This window comes from Tursiops truncatus, chromosome 19 (genome assembly GCF_011762595.2).
Source record: "Tursiops truncatus isolate mTurTru1 chromosome 19, mTurTru1.mat.Y, whole genome shotgun sequence".
Classification (NCBI taxonomy): domain Eukaryota; kingdom Metazoa; phylum Chordata; class Mammalia; order Artiodactyla; family Delphinidae; genus Tursiops; species Tursiops truncatus.
Genome location: NC_047052.1, coordinates 496,222 through 514,678, shown reverse-complemented (window position 1 = coordinate 514,678; position 18,457 = coordinate 496,222). Strand labels below are relative to the sequence as shown.

At 52.6% G+C, this 18,457-nt stretch overlaps 1 protein-coding gene across 9 annotated transcripts in view; it reads right to left on the bottom strand.

Annotated features, from left to right (window-relative positions):
* ANKRD11 (ankyrin repeat domain containing 11) overlaps window positions 1-18,457 on the bottom strand; it is a 171,489-nt gene that overhangs the window by 89,460 nt on the left and 63,572 nt on the right. For 8 of the 9 annotated variants that reach the window (XM_073795658.1, XM_073795657.1, XM_073795656.1 and 5 more), the window contains exon 2: window positions 11,077-11,158. The exons of the other annotated variant lie outside the window; for it this stretch is intronic. The gene's annotated coding sequence lies outside the window, so the exon portion shown is untranslated. The remainder of the gene's footprint in view (window positions 1-11,076; window positions 11,159-18,457) is intronic. 9 annotated transcript variants of the gene reach the window in all.

Here is an 18,457-nt window from a genome sequence, read left to right as displayed (position 1 = left end):
CTTATCTGGAAACAGGGTCTTTGCGGATGTTGTCGGGATCATCAGGGTGGGTCCTCACCCAGTACGACTGGTGCCCTTATAAAAAGGGGAAATTTGGACACGGACACAGACACGCACACGTGAAGATGGAAGCAGAGAAGGGGGTGACGCTTCCGCGAGCCACAGAACATCAGAGGCGCCAGCAGATGCGGCAGCTGGGAGAGGCCTGGGGCAGATTCTCCCTCGGCCCCGGCAGGGACGAGCCCGGCCGGCACCTCGGTCTCGGACTTCTGGCCTCCGGGGCTGTGGAGGAGTCTGTCTCTGTGGTCTGAGGCCCCCGCTCTGTGGGTTTGTTACGGCCGCCCCAGCAAACTGATACACTGAGTTTTGGATAATGTGCACGAACTACTTGAATCATGGGAGCCCTAACTTTTCTCTAAGACACCGAATAGCGTAACTCTTAGAATAAAGAAAAGATTTCTACACTTCACTGCACTAAGAAACTACCCTTTCAACAAAAGAAAGCAATATCGTGTACAGTTATGTTCGGTGACCTACACTTTACTTTAATCCGCTCTTTGTAGAAAAGGTAGGGGTTCTCTTGTTGACAGTAGTTTCCCTGCAACCTCAGAGTGCAACACAGCCCGAGAGCGAGGCTGCTGTCAACTGACAGGCAGGTGTGTGCAGGGGAGTGTGTCAGCTGTTTGGTGAAAAGACAGAGCTCATTACTGGGAGCAGTTCTGCTCCCGCGAACCCCAAGTCCTCCTTCTGCCCCGGACTCCACTCACCCCCAACCTCCCAACAGTAGCCAAAAACTTATTTGTTGTTTTAAACGCGTAACAACTGGGAACAGCCTGAGCAAACTCCAAAGGCCCCAGGCCCCAGCACGTGAGAAAGGAGCCTCGAGAGCTGAGATGAGGCCAAGGGCGGCCCAAACGGCGCCCCTGGAGAGGGATGGGAGCGGCGTCAGGGAAGGGGGAGGCCCACTGAGGGTCCTGCTCGCTCCCCACTAAACCCCCAGCAACTCTCAGCTGAGCCTCTGTGACTGGGCACCGGCCGAGAAGACCCCCAACGGCCGTGAACGGGCACCTGAAGGGGGGGACCTGCCCCTCAGGCCACGCGGATCCCTGCGCGGCACATGCTCAAGCGCCGTCATCCTCCCAGGTCAAGCACCTCGAGGCAGCCCCACGCTGAGAGGCGGAGCCCTCACCCCTTCCGCATCAGACCGCAGACAGGAAAAATGTCTGCCGGGTCAGCTCAGCCCCCCACCTGGCCGGTCTCAGAGCTGTCCATCCTGCCATATCTAACGGCGCATGGCCTCCGGGACCGAGCATGCGCTCTGCCAGGCTGACCCCGTGCCCACGGGTGTGGTCCCTCCCCGCAGCCTTCCATGTAAACGTTAATAGTCATAAAACACTACGCTGTCCTCCTAGTGTCCTGCAGAAACCGCAGCCTCAGCTCGAAGGGTCTGGGTGACAGGGAAGCGAATGGCAGCAGCCCTGAGCCGCTGAGCCTCAGTCCGGGGTGGTCACCACACCCTTCCCTGGGGAGCGCTTCCAGAGAACGAAAGCCAAGCCAGCGCCCCTCTCCCAACCTCGCGGGGCTGTCCTAGGACCCAAGACTCTGTGCAGCCCTGTGCAGATGCACTCCTCAAAGCGCAGCCCACCAACAGCCGCCCTGTGCTCGCACCGCCAACGCCTGCCCACGGGCCCACTGGGAGGGGGAACCGAAGTCGTGAGCCACCGAGTGGAAACCACACACCATAAACACAGTTTGTTGTTTTAAATAAAACCGAAATCGAACTTCCAAAAAGAAACATCTCACGGTCTCTCCTCTCCACACACCAGCCCAGGGTCACAGTTAAGACCACAGCCCGAGGCCACTGTCACAGGCTCTCGGGCACGACCACCCACAGGTAGGCCTGGTGAGGCTGCTGGGAAAAACGCTCTCATTTAATACTTCTCTATGGCTATTTCTAAATGAGTTTCAGAGAAGTTCTTCCCGCCAGAATCTGTGCTCTCAAATAACTTTCACTAGCTTATGACAGGTGCCCTACTTAAGTAATAAGGGGAAGAGAAAATATTTTGTAGCACACACTTGCAAAACAGCCCTTGGCAGGAGCCTGTCCTCACACAGTGACTTTCCAAGCAGCTTCCCGAGTACAGACTTGATTACGTCCAAGGCCAGGCTGCCCTGAGTTCCTTATCAGGAAATGCACTACTGGAATTCCAGAGAGTCCTCAGGACCCACACAGAGCCCGCACCCAGGGCTCAAATTCCTCACATGATCTCCCAGGACTGCTCGACGCACACGATGCACCACAGTGAACCTCAACGGATCTCCAGCAAAACTTCAGCCAGACAATCACCAAGGTCCTGACCCCAGTCATGCACTTCGCTTCCCGTTTCCTGACTCTAAAGCACAGGACGGGTGAGCGCTGTGAGCAGGACACCCTTCAAGACCAGGTGCTCTGGACTGCAGCTCCCGCGTGATGGGCTCCAGGCACACACGTTCATGCCCACTCTAAGCACCAAGCAGCACTGTCCCCAGGCGACACACACGTCACACTGGTACTCCTTGCGGGGAGGGGCCCCAGTCCAGAAGGCCCAGGCCGTAGGCACTTGCAGGTGGTCCTGGAGAAGTGAAGGTTCGCAGTGCCCAGAAGAAGCCGAGGGGCTAAGGTGCCACATGAGCCACGGTAAGAGGACAGCTGCAGAGACGGAGACAGATGCGCTCCGGCGCGGGGGGCCTGGGGGACAGAACAGACAAGGAGAGCAGGCGCGGAGTCCCCAGGCGGAGAGTCTGCCTGGATGGAGAAGAAGGACAGAGCCTTCCTTGAAGACAGGCCTCCACGTCTCTCGGAGCTCCCCGGGAGACCAGCAAGCCCGCCCGCCAGCCACAGCCCCACTCCTGCCCCAACCCCAAGGGCGGCAGTGTCCACCTCGCCAGCGTCTGGGCCACCGGGCAGCACGAGAGTACCAAGCCCATATCCTTTGTGCATACTACACAACTCCATCTTCCGCCGAGCTGACGACTTATCAGGTCACAAACGAGGGCACCAACAGCGGCCTGGGAGTTGTGGCTGCCCTTTCCCGGCCACCCCAGCAGGGTTCCCTGGCACTGCCCCACTGCCAAGGCGCCGGGCCTCACACACTGGTGGCCAAGCAGCCCCGAGTGGTCACCAGCTGGCAAGCCTCTACTGGCCACCTTCTCCGGGGGATGCAGGCCCCACGACCCCTCTGAGGCCACTACCCTCGGGACACAGACCACAGTTCACTTAAGTCTCAGGAAAAAGTGTGAAAGGGTCGAGAGTGAACAGAACAGCAACTTCTTCCTTGGACAAGAAAAGGACAAGGATGGCAGGTGCGAGGAATCTAGAAAACAGGCTCTGCTGTCGACCCAGAGCAGTGGACCCAGTCCTGTCTGTACTGTGCCCAGGCCTCGCCCTGCACCCGGCACAGTTCAAGCACATGACCTCTGCCCCGGAGCCAAGCACTGGGTGATGGCCAGAGGCGCCCCCCCCCCCCCACACACGCCAGTGCCACACATACACCCCGCCGCACACAGTCCACCATAAACCCACACTCACTCACCCACCCCCCACACACCCCCATACTCCCTGCAGCACCATCATGGTACGAGTGTAAAGTGGGGCCCGGGGAGTGCCATCGCCCGGAGGTGATACACCAGCACGCTACTTCATTCACTTCCTGCCCCGTTCCTCAAGTCAGACGCCAGCACAGGGATCTCCTGCCTTAGTGTAAGAAGGACCCCAGGACGTACTCAGTCTGCCGCTGATCAGCTATGGAACCTGGAAAACCCTACTATTCAACATCTTCGACGCCTAGAATCTTTTAATAAAAATGTGGGAAATGCCACTTACTTTCTTGCGTTTCGTAGGGGAAGAAAAAGAATGTAAAATGTGAAAGCATGTGGAGAGCCCGTGCCTCTCGTGCCTCTCACAGACCTTCAGCGTTCCTGGAAGATGCAACCCAGCAGCCAGTTCCCGAGTGGGATCCCTTCCTCGTGGCCCAGGGCAGCGTGGGCCCCAGGGCTTGCCGGCAGGAAGGCAGGGAAGGCAGTGCACACGCACCTCCCGTCTCAGCCCCGTGCCCACTCCCTGCTTCTGTCCACGCAGAGGCCCTGGAGCGGGAGCCCGGAGCACAGGGGAGGAAGGAAGGGAACAAGAATGGGGTCTTGGGGAATCGCATGACACTTACCGTTTCTGATTTTGTGGACCTTTTGTGAATGGGTAGTTTGCTTATTGGAAGAAAGAAGCCCCGGGGCCCTCATCCACCTCAGAGGGCGTTGTCACACGTGAAGACAGGGGCCCCCCAGAGACCCTCTGCACAGAGACCTAGAAGAGCAGCCGTCACTAGATGAAGAATGCCTGAGAGACGTCCTGTGAGGCAGGGTAAAAAGAAGAGGCTCAAACACAAAGAAAAGGGATTTTTAAAGAAAAGTGAGGTGTTAGCTTAAGGAGGTTAGATGAGCTTACACACCTGATTATAGCTTTTCCCATAAAAAATGCTCAAAAGAGGGTTGAGCATTCCCAGCTGTACCACCCCAGGTTTGGCTGCAAACCTTTGTCCTACCCCCGACCCATCTATCTCCATGGGCCTCAAGCCCAAAGACTGTATCTGGGATGCTAGTGTGAGACTGGGCTGCAATAAAGCCCAGCTCCACAGGCTCCAGCACCCAACTCACACACACTCTGCCAGAGACCCCCTCCCCCAAACACGGGGGCGGGGCCTCACCATCCGACTTCTGCAGCCCGTGCGGCTCCTCCATAAGTCACCACTCTGCCCAAGATGAAAATACACGGGGGTGCAGGGCACGGGGGCGGGGGCGGGTGAGCTAGATGGTAAACTTTTCAAAAGAACAGGAAAATTCAAAATCTAAAAAAAATCCTTGTTCAAAAAATTAACAAGCACAGGGACTTCCCTGGTGGTGCAGCGGTTAAGAATCCACCTGGCAAAAGCAGGGGACACGGGTTCGAGCCCTGCTCCAGGAAGATCCCACATGCCGCAGAACAACTAAGCCCGTGAGCCATGGCCGCTGAGCCTGCGCTCTACAGCCCGCGAGTCACAACTACTGAGCTCGTGCGCTCTAGAGCCCGTGCTCTGCCGCAACAAGAGAAGCCACCACAATGAGAAGCCCGCGAACCGCAACGAAGAGTAGCCCCTGCTCGCCGCAACTAGAGAAAGCCCATGCGCAGCAACGAAGACCCAACGCAGCCAAATAAATTAATTTTTTAAAAAACCACAAGAACAAATTTTCAACAGAGGTCGACCACAACCAGGAGATGGAGAAAAAGAAGACGTGTGAAGGGTGTGCTAGGATCAGAAGGTGGGGCCACAAGCCAGATGCAGATGCGCTGCCCACGCAGTTCCGGGCCCCACCCCCTTCAGGGCCCCACCCCCACAAACACCCAGGATCCAGACAGCGGCCCTGGAGGCCCTGGTCTTCACGTGTGACAATGCCCTCTGAGGTGGATGAGGGCCCCGGGGCTTCTTTCTTCCAATAAGCAAACTACCCATCCACAAAAGGTCCACAAAGTCAGAAACGGTAAGTGTCATGCGATTCCCCAAGACCCCATTCTTGTTCCCTCCCTTCCTCCCCTGTGCTCCGGGCTCCCGCCCCAGGGCCTCTGCGTGGACAGAAGCAGGGAGTGGGCACAGGGCTGAGATGGGAGGTGCGTGTGCACTGCCTTCCCTGCCTTCCTGCCGGCAAGCCCTGGGGCCCACGCTGCCCCGGGCCACGGCTGTGTACACATCCAGGGCCATGGGAGCAGACTCTGCCCCGCCCTGGGCAGGGACCAGACTGCTGCTCTGCTCCCCTTTCAAACTCACTACCCTGGCCAGCCCTCAGCTCCATCTGCAGGGTTCCCCACACAGCTTGGAAGAGCCTCAGTGGCAACCACGAGATGGTGCAGACGACCCTGCCGGACCAAACACCGCATCCTCACTCTCAGAACACAGTACACTGCAAACCTCACCGGAAACCTCACTATCACCCTTCTTTTTTTGGCACTAAGAATACCCAAATCCCTATTCCCAACGGGCAACACAAATAATGATCAAGGTACATATTCTATGATATACACACAGTACTATATATAAAAGAGATAACTAATAAGGACCTACCGTGTAGCACCAGGAGCTCTACTCAGTACTCTGTAATGACCTATACGGAAATAGAATCTAAAAAAGAATGGATATGTATATGTATAACTGATTCACTCTGCTGTACAGCAGAAACTAACACAACATTGTAAATCAACTATACTCCAATACAAATTAATTTAAAAAAAAGGTACCTAACCTAGAGTGCACAAGGCCAAGCCACGAAGGCGCCTCCCCAATTCTGTCCTGGTCGACCCCACAGAACAGCCCACCGGCCCACAGCCCTGCATCGCCTTTCCCCTGCCTTCTTCTTCCCCCCACCAAGATCCAAGTGGGCTGCACAGGAACCCCCCCCGCAGCAAACATCCGTAACTGCACAGAGCCCTCGTCCCGTGAGGCCCAGCAAGGAGCAGCAGGAGGGAAGGTGGGATTTCAGGTTGGTCCAGCAGTCAAGTTCAGCTCAGTTTTAACAACCTGTGGAGCTCTACTCTGAGCCAGATACAGGCAAATCTCTTCACCCTCAAATATAAAACTTGGAGGAAATCCCTTTAGCCAGCTTTTAAAATTTGAAGGTATTAAAAGTAAAATGGGGATGGGCTTCCCTGGTGGCACAGTCGTTAAGAATCCGCCTGCCAATAGAGGGGACATGGGTTCGAGCCCTGGTCCGGGAAGATCCCACATGCCGCGGAGCAACTAAGCCCATGCGCCACACCTACTGAGCCTGCGCTCTAGAGCCCGTGAGCCACAACTACTGAAGCCCGTGTGCCTAGAGCCTGTGCTCTGCAACAAGAGAAGCCACCGCAATGAGAAGCCCACGCACTGCAACGAAGAGTAGTCCCCGCTCGCCGCAACTACAGAAAAGCCCTTGTGCAGCAATGAAGACCCAACGCAGCCAAAAATGAATAAACAAATATTTAAAAAAATAAAATGGGGGGTTCCCTGGTGGTCTAGTGGTTAGGATTCGGCACTTTCACTGCCGTGGCCCAGGTTCAAGCCCTGGTCCAGGAACTGAGATTCTGCAAGCCTTCGCGGTACAAGCAGAAAAATAAAAACATAAAAAATAAGTTAAAAAAATAAAATGAACACTGGCTCATGAGAATCCCTGTAGCTAACGATGGAGGGAAAACAATGGCAATATTATAGGCAACAAATGAGGTGCTACGAACAGCCTTGACAAACCCTTCCAGTCGCAAGCAGAATCTCCACATGCCTTCCTGCCCAGCACAGCTGAGGCACCAGAGCCCAGAGGCCAGTTCAGCTAGAAACGTCCAGAGGGAAAGGAGCTGGGGCACAGCCTGGGCTCAGACCGTCCCTTCTGCTCTGCCCTGCCTATTTTCCAAACCCTGTTCTTGGGCATGTGCACTCTCCAGGCAACTCCCATGTCCTGGAATAAAAGGACCCAAGTCCTACTGACCAACAAGGGCTGTGGTGGGGAGAGCGAGAGCCTTCTGGGGAGGTGTGTGAACACAACTGCCAATTTTTATATGAACAAAAAGCATGCATTTAATGAAATCTAATTTAAATGACATCTAATATTCCATACTTTGTATGTATTTTAAGGAAGCCTAGACAATGAATATTCCCCAGAACTCTAAAATTACAATAAAAATTTACTATACTCAAAAATCCGGAATACATAAGTTTTATTGGTGTAATTAGCTAGACATATTTCTTAGAGAAAGAAGCAAAAGTGTGCTTTGTTACCTATTTTTAAATCCTGACAAATATCCTTGTTAAAAAGGCAAACGTATCATTAGCATTAGTATCTACAAGCTTCTTACCATCTGCAAATCCAACCCAGCCTTCCGCCCTGCAGCCAAGGCACAAGATGGTAGCCCCCCCAGCCACGTGTGCTGTGACTGTGAAGTGCCACAGTCACTAGTGGCCACCACTAGCTGGGTGGTGGCAGGGTCAGCAAATCGCCACTCCTGCCACGTGAGGGGCACAGAGAGACCTACCCAGAAGAGCTGCATCACCAAACGGCAACACATTCCCCATCACGAGGGGCCCCAGGCACAGGACGCCCTCCCCCACGCCCCCAGCCCGCATCCGGACAGCAGGTGGAGGGGGACTTGGTTCTGCCGCTAACAAGACCTGCAGTTCTCGCGCTCACAGCTCCACAGTGAGCACAGCGTGCTCCGGGCGCCAGGATGTCACAGACAGGGCGTGTCACTGCTCTGCACACCCCAGCAAGTCAAAAGTGATCACTCTGCAGTGACTGTAATGTAACAGTTAAATCTGCGCATCGCTATACTGTAACGTACTACGTAAGTTTTATATACTACACATCAACTGTACTTCAATTTTAGAAAGTGATCACTTTTCTATTTTTTATGGAGGTGTTCAATTAGAAACATAAACCATTAGATCCAAGCCTCCATTCAAACAGACACACTGCCTTTATTACTCTAACAGCCACTTCCAGAAGCCACTCTGTTTTTGGAAACATCACTCAGAACTCCTGTCCATAGGAAGCGACGGTACCACCCTGCGCTGCCCTGGGGTCCCTGCTGCTGACAACCGTCGGCGGAAGCAGCCACACCCGCACCGAACCCTGGCGGAACGCGTGCCATCGAGAGCCATTTAAGGCTCACCTCTGCCCCGACCCTTGCGCTTTACCAAGAAAGATGTTAACACAGCGAGAATTACACCAGCCATCAGGTGAAACTAGTGTTTTATGCTCGAGAAAGGAAAGCAAAGAATAAATCTAACTATTTTAAAGCTTCTATTTTCATTGAGCTTTACCTCCATAAACAGGGTCACTTAAGCTCTCGGGAAATCTTTCGGATGAGTATGGCCATCACCGCCTCACAGGGCAGGGGAGCCGAGGCCCAGCAGGACCTGGGCCCACGTCCAGAGCTGGCATCGGCCCGCCCCCTCCCGGACCCTGGAGCCACAACCACACCTGGATCACCTTAGGGCAGGGCCGAGAGCACAGCAGTGTGCACTGAAGGATATTTAACAAGCCCACCTCTGTCAGAAACAGTGATCTCAGATGTGATCTAAATGCTTCATCTTCTACCTTACGTGGTCAAAATGAAAATTAAAAATAATGAATGGGGCTTCCCTGGTGGCGCAGTGGTTGAGAGCCCGCCTGCCTATGCAGGGGACACGGGTTCATGCCCCAGTCCGGGAAGATCCCACATGCCGCAGAGCGGCTGGGCCCGTGAGCCATGGCCGCTGAGCCTGCGCGTCCGGAGCCTGTGCTCCGCAACGGGAGAGGCCACAACAGTGAGAGGCCCGCGTACCGCAAAAAAAATAAAATAAAATAATGAATGATATAAATAACAATGAACAATTATTAGAGAGCCTGCAAAATTATTCTGTTTTTATATTTGTGCCTTCTGATGCCAGGAAAGGTCATGGATCGTAGACCCCGGCACCTGTGCCCACACACGCAGGCCCCGGACCCGGGAGGGGCCCCCCTGGTGATCAGTCAAAGTAGCACCTTTATCTCTATTCCTTCCATACACTGTGGATTTTTTAAAGACAATTACAGTCAATATTAACTGAATATTTATGGTTCACAAAAGTGATAAACGGCATTAGAGACCGTGGATTACTGCCATGGGACTTACCGTCAAACAGCCAGCCCTTCACGTGTCAGGAAACTTTGCCAACGTTAACACACCTACTGCTCACAATCCACCAGAACAACTGGGCCAGCCCCAGATCTCTCAGCAGAGCTGCTGATAACTTCTTTCCTTTTAAGCAGCAATCACCAAATGCTTGTTAATAACCTAATTTAAGCAGCATTTTTTTTCCTCGTTATAAATTAAGGCCAATGTTATCATTTCCAAACAAAGGCCAGGCTCAAGCCTGCAGTGTGGGTGGGCCTGGCTGCCCCTCCACGCCCAGCTCACCCCCTGCTGGGCTGAGTCTCTCAATGGCTGCCCCACAGCCCGTGACAGCCAAGCTGAATGCATGGGCTCATCCTGGAAGACGGCCGTGGGAGCGCTCCCAGCATGCTACAGGGCCCACCACGGCCCCTCACCACCACACCCCACTGGCCAGGCTGGCTTCTTTCTAATCCCAGACCACCCTGCAGACTAAGATCTTTCCATCATACCTCACCCCCATTTCCAAGGAAACACTTCCTCAAGTCAAAGAGTCCAGCCAGGTGCATTTCAAAGTGGCCGGATACAATGACGGCTGAGATAGAGGACGGGGTCTGTGAGATTAAGTAGCAGGAAAGGTTTCTTTCCTGTCTGCTAGAAACAACACAAAATAGAAAATACACTTTGGCACTGTTCGCTTTAAAACACTAATACCTGGCCACGGTAGGAAACATGCAAAGGAGCCAAGAGTTTTCTTTCCAACGTGTCCCAGGGGAGGAGGGCTCTGTCCTAGAGCAACGAGTGCCAGTCGGGCCCCAGGCTGCAGGAGGGCAGCTGCCCCTCCGGGCACAGCCGTGCTAGGAATTCCCAGTGGGACGCAAGGCTCAGGGCAAACGAGCCAGGAGCCCACTCCACACCCACACACGCTGGCCTCGGACTTCAAGAAAACCACGTGTGGCTACCAGCTGGCCCACACACGGGACACAGAGCAGAGCACAGCCAGGCAGCCTGCCTCCCCAGAGGAGGAGGGGCAGTTCTCAGATGGTGTGTGTGCAACACGCCCAGAGCACAAAACAGGCACCGCAAGCAGGTCCTACAGGCTCCAGACCACTTGGGGACAGAGCCAGTAAGACAACAGAAGTTGACAAGAAACCAACTTCTTTCACAGACCAGGCTGCCAACCTGTCTTAATTTGTCCACAGAACGCCTCTCGCTGGGACACCACGCAGCTCACCACCGCCCTGAAGCACCCTCAGTTAAGTGAAATCCAGGACAAAACCCAGAACACTTAGCCAAAGCTCTATCAAGCTCAAGAAAACCAATGTGAAGACTTAAGAAATATTTTGATACTTCTTTTTACAAACCAATGAAAATAACACAAACTGATGAGAGAGGCAATACAATAAAATATTTACCGAGTCCATCGCTAAAAGCCGAGGTTGATGACTGTAAATTAAATCCAACAGAGGCGTGTCCCAGAGCAGCACTGAGGGTATTCTGAAAGAAGAGAGTAAAGTTAGCTCATGTAAATAATAATTTCTACTCAGTTCATTTTATAATGTCAGTCTCTCTCCATTTGGACCACACTACAACCTTCCTTTACTTCACGGAACTCCAGACAAGCAAGAGGTTTTTAGGATGTCTGGCTGGCTGGTTTGGGCTATAAAGGGAGAGGACACCAGGAGAGGCACTCACACCTGGTGGTTTGTGGGAGGACGCTACCCAGGTGGAAGTCTCTGTTCTTGATCATGGTTCCTGGACGGCAGTGCCCAGAAAGGCCCAGTTAAGGAAAGAACACTCCGATGGGCCGGTCATTCTCCCCAGAGAAGGGGCTTGAGGACTGGGGCCCTGGAAGGGCCGTCCACAGACTTTCACCTTACTTGGAGTTTGACAGTAAACCTTTGTCGAAGTTATGCATTTGCGTCTTCTACGGACCCCCGTCACACTCAGAGTAAAATGTGAACTCTCCTTTTGGCTCACAAAGCCCCGACGGCTGGCCCGTCCGCCTCGCTCCGCCTGGAGGCCCTCTCCCAGCCTCAAGCTGTGCTCCTGCGGCGCCCAGATGGGCTTGGTCCCGGCCACCCTGTATCCTCTCCACTCCTCTCTCTATCCACCTAGGGATCCATCCTCAAAGGCAAAGGACCATAACTCAGACCACATAAGCTTCCCGGGATCCCAGGTCGGAGACATGCCTCCAGCGTCCACGGCAGGAGAAACCAGAGGTTTGGGGCGGCCCCACAAGGGCTGGCACACTTCGTCAACATGACTAAGAGATATCGTCTGGGGGTGGCAGCACAGAGGGGCCTCGTGGGCAGGCCCGCCATGGGCAAACAACCCCGTTACTCATGAGTAAGCTGCAGCTACACGTATCAACATCAGCAAATCTCAAAAACCGTAACAGTGAGTGAGAAAAGGTCTCAGAGGAATATATTGAATGTATGTGTCTTTCAAAAGTACATGAAACTTAATATATTCGATTTACTATGTATACAGTAAAAATCAATGAAAAGGGACTTCCCTGGTGGCGCAGTGGTTCAGAATCCGCCTGCCAACGCAGGGGACACGGGTTCGAGCCCTGGTCCGGGAAGATCCCACATGCCGCAGAGCAACTAAGCCCATGTGTCACAGCTACTGAGCCTGTGCTCTAGAGCCCGCGAGCCACAACTACTGAGCCCGCGAGCCACAACGACTGAAGCCCGCGAGCTAAAGCCCATGCTCTGCAGTGAGAAGCCACCGCAATGAGAAGCCTGTGCACCACAACGAAGAGCAGTCCCCGCTCGCTGCAACCAGAGGAAGCCCGCGCACAGCAACGAAGACATAATGCAGCCAAAAATAAATAAAACTAAATCTTAAAAAAAAAAAAAATCAATGAAAAGCAAATAATCATAAACTATAAATTTCAAAATAACAGTTCCTCTTGGAAGTCGGGGTGGGGTGGATAGCAACCAGGAAGCACACCCGATGTCTAAGCAGTACTGCTCAAGCTAGGCAGGCCAGGGCCCAGGGCCTGGAGAGCTGGTTCTCACGTTTACACCGTGAGTCTTCCCCGGGTCCAGCAGCGACCTCGCCCCCTCTGCTGCCCTGACAAGGACCGGAGAGGAAGATGAGAGGACCATGCCCGCTCCTGGGACTGTGTAACTGGGCGCCCTTCCATTTTGTCATTAATTGAAATAATTTATTTCCATCATTCAAAACTAGGAGTTTAAAGGTACAGAGACAACTAAAAACATCTTTTCATCCATCAAATATTTTTACATCAAAATGTAGCAATTTCAACTCTTTGAAAGTAAGCCCAAAGTACAGTATCAAAAGAAAAGCAAATGGCACAATATACAATCTTCCAAAATCATTATAAAAAGAAGAGCTTTTATTGCAAAGCGTCTCCAAAGACCTCCATGTCCGAAATCAATCAACCAATCAAGCAAGCCTGCGGCCTGGCCATGTGAACACAGTGACGCTGCAGGGTCCTGAAGAGAACTGAGATCCCAAGAACAAAACAACCAGCATTATTCCATTCACACCTATTGTTCCACAATCCCATCAAGCTCGCTCCCACCTCCGAACGCACCAGCCGTGCAGCATCAGGACCGGACACGCACAGGCACACAGGAGACAAGCACAGCTGCCAGGACACAGTGCTTATGGAGAGCAGATTTCCAAGGTCTGCACTCGGTTTCCAAAAGATCTAAGTGGTTTCCTGACCTGTGCTTACAGATGTGTATGTGTGTTTTGCAAAGATGGTTTTAGATTTTTCTGTCCTTATGTTGCTGGTACAGGACTTTTTGAAGCTGACATTATTAACCTCAAGGACTAGAAAAGCAGCTTCCAATCACCACACCTTGGTTTTACTGAAAAGCAACAACTCACTAAGCTTTTCAATTTTCCTATAAAGGCAGTGACGGAACAACGCAGAGTTTATGATGAATGTCTACACTCGGAATGCAACAAATTATACAACTACTATTCAGTTTTGAAGGAAACTTGAGTTTCTCAAACCCAGCACAACTTACCACCTGGAGCCACATCATCCTGTGCTGTCCTGGGCACCGCAGGGTGCTGAGTATCCCGGCCTCTACCCATGCATGCCGGGAGCACCTCCCCAAGCTGTGACAGCTAGAACATCTCCAGACACTGTCCCAAGTCCCCTGAAGGGCAAAATCACATGGGTAGAGAACCAGTGCTCTACTGGGCCCAAGTTAAGTGACGTTAAAAAATAATATATTTTCAAGTTGTCTGAGGTCATGCAGGGAATTAAAAGCCAGTTGGAAACAAAATCCAGGGCTTCTAAATTCTAGTCTAAAGGTCTTTTCATTTTAAGAGAAAATACTTAGTAATTGACTCAATTACTCCTAGAAGACAACACAAATTAAGAGCCTCTAAAATATTTATACCTTGTGACAGAGTAATCCCATTTCTGGGGAATGCACATTGAAGAAATACCCTAAAAATATGAAAAACGCTTCGTGTTGCACACACGTTCACATCAGAACCAACACACAACTATAATCAAGCCACATATTCACAAGGAAACACAGCAGACTACACTTTACTGTCAGAACGACAGCATTCAAAGAGCACGTTCCCAGCCCAGAAGTAGAGACCAGTGGGGACAGAGTGCAGACGCAGACCCTGGCAACATGAAGCCAGTGTCAACCACAGCTAAGCCCGTGCGCCACAACTACTGAGCCTGCGCTCCAGAGCCCGCGAGCCACAACTACTGAGCCCACGTGCCACAACTACTGAAGCCCGTGCGCCTAGAGCCCGTGCTCCGCAACAAGAGAAGCCACTGCAATGAGAAGCCCACACACCGCAATGAAGATTAGCCCCGGTGCAGCAATGAAGACCCAACGCAGCCAAAAATAAATTAATTAAATAAATAAATTTATTTTTAAAAAGACCCAATGCCGCCCAATTAATTAATTAATTAATTTTTCAAAGGCCTGTGACTGCTAATCGCAGTTTCCGTTCAGCATGAGATGAGCACTAGACAGTTGTAATCAGTCCCACGGAAAGCACGGTCCCCTCGGCTGGCCCACACTCTGGGTTTTAAAGCACCGAGCACCGCCCTGGCCTCCTTGACCGCCCTCCTGTGCGGCCTTTCCAGAGGCCCCAGATCCCAGGAGCCCCAAGTAGCCAAAGCCTGGTCTTGCTGCACTGGCCTCAGCCGGAGGTCTGAAGACACAGACCAGTTCTCCAAGCCCAAGCTCCCAGGGACCACAACGCTCCCTGGCAGAAGCTGGAGTGTGGATGCGAGTGACAGTGGAGCCCCGTGTGGGCAGATGCTCCACACACACCGTGGACAGAACCAGCGCCAGGACACCAAGGTGCTGGAGGGTGGTCATACCCACAGGGCGATGGGGCTGAGTGCATGTCTGCCTTCCCTTCCCTGCTCCCCAGAGACAGCAGCCGCGGGCTCCTGTGGTAACGCTCCAGGTCAAGGGGCACGGGGCTGGGTGCGGGCGGCCAGCACAGAGCTCAGCCTTCCAGAGCAGGAACTTCTTCCGTAGTTCAGACAATGGCACGGAGGAGGCAGGATGTGTCTTGAGGTCTGTGCACAGACCAGCTAGGTCCACACATCCACACACCCAGCAGAGCGCAGGGCGCCTCTGGGTACTGGACTGCGTTGTCAGAGACCGCCATTTTGGTACGTCAGAAATGGTCCAGTAGCCTCCACAGAATGTTCATAGCAGTTTTATTCATAATTCCCCAAGACTGGAATTAGCACAGATGTCCTGCAACAGGTGAATGGTAAACAAACTGTGGTCTGCGGGGAACAACACTCAGAAACACAAAGGAAAGAAAGTTGTTACCAGTGTGGCAACAACTCTGATGGATCTCAAGGGGCTTGTACTGAGCCAACCCCAAAAGGTTACATTCATGATTCCATTCCCATGACGTTCTCAGAGACAAAATTTTAGAAATCGAGGACAGATTGGTGGTTGTCAGGGTTAAGGACAAGGGTGAGGCAATGAAGCAGAAGGGAAGTGGGTGTGATTATGAAAAAGCAAACAGGAGAGTCTCTGGTGGGGACAGTGGATACAGGGACCTAGATGTGATGGAGATGCACAGAACTGTGCGCACACACGGTACAAGGAAGGCCCACCTGAATAAGATTAAGATTCATCGGCTGTATCCATGTCAGTACTCTGGTTGTGATATTATACTACAATTTGACAAAATGTTCCCATCGCAAGAAACTAGGCAAAGTAGCCAAGGGGTCTCTCTGTATTATTTCTTACAATTGCATGTGAATCTACAATGATCTCGATTTTAAAAAAGTCTCATATTAACAATTTCATATTGTTTGGCCTAACCTCATCTCTGAGGCCCTGTGAAGGTGCACAGCCTCACCAAGGTCACCCCGAATGGGGGGCCAGGTCTCAGACCCAGGCTGACTCCAGAGCCCACACTCAACCACCACCTCCCTGAAACTGGAAACGGAGAACACGTGTCCCTGCTGTTCTCACTGAAGCTTTAAAAACCCCCTTAAGGACTTCCCTAGTGGTGCAGTGGTTACGAATCCACCTACCAATGCAGGGGACACGGGTTCGAGCCCTGGTCCGGGAAGATCCCACATGCCATGGAGCAACTAAGCCCGTGAGCCATGGCCGCTGAGCCTGCGCTCCAGAGCCCGCGAGCCACAACTACTGAAGCCCGCGTGCCACAACTACTGAAGCCCTGGCGCCTAGAGCCCGTGCTCTGCAACAAGAGAAGCCACCGCAATGAGAAGCCCGCACACCGCAACGAAGAGCAGCCCCCGCTCGCCGCAACTAGAGAAAGCCCGCGCACAGCAATGAAGACCCAACACAGCCAAAAACAAAAAAACGTTAATTAAAAACAAAACAGAAATAAACCTTAAAATGTAACCAAGAGGACTGAGGGCACTGTTTGAAGAACGCAGAGGCAGCCGGGCCTCAGTCACAGAAGGACAGGACAGACTGAGCTCTATCTGCAGAGTTACAAAGCCTCCCCACCCCGGCCCGCCACAGTGCCCAGAGCCCAGAGCTCAAAGAAAGCCTCACTCTGCCGGGGGGCGGGAGGGAGGGCTGATTTTTGGTGTTGTTTTAGGATGGGTGCTATCTGTCACTGCTTCCTTGGCTAGATTGGAGAGAAGGCTCAAGGGAACAAGGGGGGCGGGGGGGGGGGCGCGGGGCATAGCTGAGGCAGGTGGGGAAGGAGCTGGAGGGAAAACGAACGCCCCATGTACAACTTCTCTCTTCAACTCAGATGCTTCTTTTCACCAGAGGACAAAGCAAGCAGGAAACAGAAAATTAATGTTTCCAGACAATTCGCTTTTTGCCCCTGAACAGAAGAAAGCGCAGAATGAACAGACACGGGCACACGGGGAGGCGGGAGAGCCTGAGCTGCTGTCCAGGGACCAGTGCCCACTGAGCCGCCAAACCTAGGGGAGGATAGAAAGGGGTTTCTCAGATATCAAGCCACACAGCTATGAAGAGAAACCCCAGGGAAACTGTAAACCAGGGCCTGGGCAACTCCTGAAAGCTGGGATAAGAGCACAGAATCAAACTAGGGGAAGTGGGAGCAGACTGGGAAAGCAGGCCCCTAACGACTGGAGCAGGGGACAGTGCTGCGCCTGACAAAACAAGCTGTCCATTCGCGGCAGGAGTGACATGGACACCACCGAACCTTCACCAGCCTGCCTCTGGGTCAGCAAGTCCACACTCAAGTTCACAGGCTCCTCGCTCCCTACGCACCGTCCACACAACAATCCACATGGAGAGCAGTCCTTCGGACATCACAGACGCACTTGAAATCCAGACGCACAAGACGAAGACTCCTTTCCTGAGGGTCTAAGTCAGGAAACAGATGACCGATGTCTCTAGCTCTCAGCAAACTCAGACTTCCCAGTCAGCATCATGCTCTCCAGAGACAACAGGATGCTGTCACCCACCGTGGTCGGGGTGCACTGGGACCCCAGCAATGGATACACGCAAGGTCACAGGAATCAGGGCTGTGGCTTCCCCACTTCACTCGTGTCAACAATCACGACTGATCGATCTCAGGCTCTCACCACTCCCATCTGCTTTACTTCTCCAAAAGGAACAGTCCAAGGAGGACAGACCACAGGACACTGGGCACCACCCTGTCTTCTGTTAACGGGAGCGCAGCATCAGTCCAGCTCCATGAAGTCGCCATCCCCGTGCCCCACGAGTCTCACCGCAAGCATCCACATGACAGTGCTTAACAGAAGCGGTCCACCGACCACTCAGGAACGCAGACAGAAATCACAACCTACCACAACAGGACACAACTAAAGCCTGAACTCAACCAGGTTGTCCAGCTAGAAAACTGACCTTAAAAAGGAACACAGAGACTTCCCTGGTGGTCCAGTGGTTAAGAATCCGTCTTGAAATGCAGGGGATGCCGGTTCCATCCCTGGTTAGAAAACTAAGATCCCACATGCCGTGGGGCAACTAAGCCTGCGCACCACAACCAGAGAAGCCCACGCACCTCAAAGAAAGATCCTGCGTGTAGCAGCTAAGACCCGACGCAGCCAAAAAATAAATAAATAAATATTTGTTTAAAAAAAAGAATATAAAACCCTAGAGAATCTACAAGAAACCATGAGAGCTAACAATAGAGTGCAGCAGAGCAAAGCTGCAGGACACAAGATCAATGTGCAAAATCAGAGGCACTTCTAACATGCCAGCAGGGAGCACTCTGAAAGAGAAATTAAGAAAACAACAGCATTTACAACAGCATCAAAAAAAAAATAAAATATGTAGGAATGGATTTAACCAAAGCGATGCAACACTTGTACACTGAATGAAAACC